We start from the raw sequence: 2,952 nt of genomic DNA, 5'->3' as shown, positions 1-2,952 counted from the left end.
ATGTATGTATGTATGTATGTATGTATGTATGTATGTATGTATGTATGTATGTATGTATTTATATGTATTTCAAATCACAAATAAAATGAAATGAAAGGCAGCAGAGAGAAGAAAAAATCTTACATCTGCCCTTTTTCTAGAATAAGTTCATATGACAAAAAAATGTCACTAACAAAACAAAAGACAAGAACATCTAATCCCTCTAGAACAACAATTTATATAGATACACCTTAAATGGTTTCATATTTCTTTAGCAATCCAACTTTTATCATTTTCTTAAATGCACATAATTTTTTTACATCACTCCCCAAGTTATTCCATAGTTTTATTCCTTTTGAAGCTGATTTCCCTTTCAGAGTTTCATTCCACAGCCTCGAGGTGAGTTGTGAAACCATCTTTAGATGATCACACAGATAAACCAGACAAAACGTGGCCAGATGTTTCCTAGCATGACAGAAACCTTCACACCGTGGCTGTTCATAAAAATGTAACTCAAGCGTGACGACACGAGCACGTCCAAAAACGTCTGACTCTGTATGTGTGTCTGTGTCTACGTGCTCACGTGTGCGTACCTAATAGTCTTGTGTGCGTGTCTGGGAGCAAATATGAAAAGAAGTAGAATTAAGGGTAACAATGTTACAACATCCTTTCTTTCTTCTATCATACTTTTCCTTTCTTCAGCACCTACATGTATTTTTTTTTTTCGGGGGAGGAATTTAGTTGTGTAACATATGATAATGCATACTTACAAAAGACCACCGTCTTCTACTAACTGTTCATTCCACAAACCAAAAATAAATTAATACAAGTTGCTCCTGTGAGTTTGGTTTGCGTTTTACACCTATTTGAGGAGAACATAAAACAAAATGTTGAAATGACAGCAACAAAAAGCACAAGCAAGAAAAAAAAACTTACACTGCAAAAACTGTCCGTCTTATCAAGTTTTAAAATCTTATGTCCAGCCAAAAAGTCTTTTTGATCTTGTTTTGAGACTGATTTACTAAACAAAACTGATTGTGTAAGAATAATAAACTTGTTTTCAGAATGTGTAAGATNAAGTCTTTTTGATCTTGTTTTGAGACTGATTTACTAAACAAAACTGATTGTGTAAGAATAATAAACTTGTTTTCAGAATGTGTAAGATTATTTGTCTTGTTAGTCTGAAAATTTGACTCAAATTAAGTGAAAATTTTCTGCCACTGAATGGAGTAAGAAAATTTTACTTGGTAAGATTCTTGAAATAAGAAAAAAATGAGTCAAATCAAGTATTTCAAGAATTTTACGAAGTAAAATTTTCTTACTCCAGTGGCAGAAATTTTTGACTTAATTTGAGTCAAATTTTCAGACTAACAAGACAAATAATCTTACACATTCTGAAAACAAGATTATTATTCTTACACAATCAGTTCTTGTTTAGTAAATCAGTCTCAAAACAAGATTAAAAAGACTTTTTTGCCAGATATAAGAATTTAAAACCTGGTTAGGTGGACATTTTTTGCAGTGTAGGACGATGGTTTGTGAGATCATTGCTTGATGCTGACAGAAAACTGGGTGCATCGCCACAGACTGTTGATGCTGGTGAGTAAAACACGATTATAAAGATGGTGACACCATGCACGGAGCTTCACTTCAACTTTTTCTCCCTTCAGCATTATATCTGTGCAGGATGTATAATGAAAACACTCCATGTGTTTTTTTTTTCAACAAAATACAGTTCACTTATACAAGTTTAGACCCATGTAAATGAAGACGGCAAAATACAAACCAGTGTGACAATAAAAGTGTTTTTACTTGTCTTTAGAGCATAAACATTACGAACACATTCTGCTTCAGTTTACTGTCCTTTTAGACAAAGATTCAGCTCGGTTAGTCAGATGCATTGTGAGTCTGTCTCGTGCTGCAATTAAAGAATCATATCAGTGTTTTTACTAATTTACCTGACGTGATGTTTTGGATTTTGCTCTACTGCTCATAACATAATGATCCGAACATGAAACCTTTGAAGTTACGTTCTGAGAAAAACTCGTGAACAATTAGTATCTTATCTGTTGTAGATAGCTCTTTATCGGTTTGGAGAAATGAGAGTGACAAGCTAATAGCCAGTCCAAATGGGGCCAGAGCCAAAGTGGATTATTGCCACCTTCAAAGAATTTTAATCTCTCAAGTCTCATAGTAGTTTCTGAAAACTGAACCTAAAAAAATGTTGCATTGCTGTCAGTTTCATAATAACTTTTTATTCTACCAGAAATTTAATGAAACGCATGTTTGAATTACCCTGGCTGCACCAGAAAAGTTACAAATCACAATTTAGGGTCTATACACTCCTTACACATTTGGTTTGCTTTAAAAACACCAGAGTTTGTTTCCCACCATTGGTCCCCCCATTTACACAGGTGTGAATAGACTCATGTGAACCCTGGTGTGGACCAAACATCTGGACTGAGACCCTTTTTTGAGGTGGTCTTAATCAGCTTCCAAACAAACTCTGGTGTGGTTTGCTTCTGGTGTGAATACAGACCAGCCTCGACCCGAAACAAATACAAGAAACGAGTGCCTTGTTAGACTTCACAAGCCACCATTGCTAAGCATCATAGTAAAAATGAGCCCTTCAGTGTTGCTAATGCTAACACAACATGGATGCTATAAACAGTCTCCAAACTGGGCATGCATTTGTCGACGTCGTTCCAAAATCAGAAGTATATCATCGCAAAATGCAAAGATTGTCACCCGCTTTGTTTACAAATTATAGTTTGCTAGTAAAAAAGCACAATGTGAATGCAAACCTAACCAAATGGGAAAAAATAAAGTCTGCTTTTGGTCCAGACCAGTCGACCAAAGGACTTTCCTAGTTGCAAAATATCAAATAATGTGGTGTAAATAATCATGTGATGCAAAATTAATGAGTTTACAGTTAAAGAATCAGCATTAATTTTTATGACCAGGGGCTCAGAC

This window comes from Austrofundulus limnaeus, unplaced genomic scaffold (genome assembly GCF_001266775.1).
Source record: "Austrofundulus limnaeus strain Quisiro unplaced genomic scaffold, Austrofundulus_limnaeus-1.0 Scaffold870, whole genome shotgun sequence".
NCBI classification, from domain to species: domain Eukaryota; kingdom Metazoa; phylum Chordata; class Actinopteri; order Cyprinodontiformes; family Rivulidae; genus Austrofundulus; species Austrofundulus limnaeus.
This window is presented reverse-complemented; position numbering follows the sequence as displayed.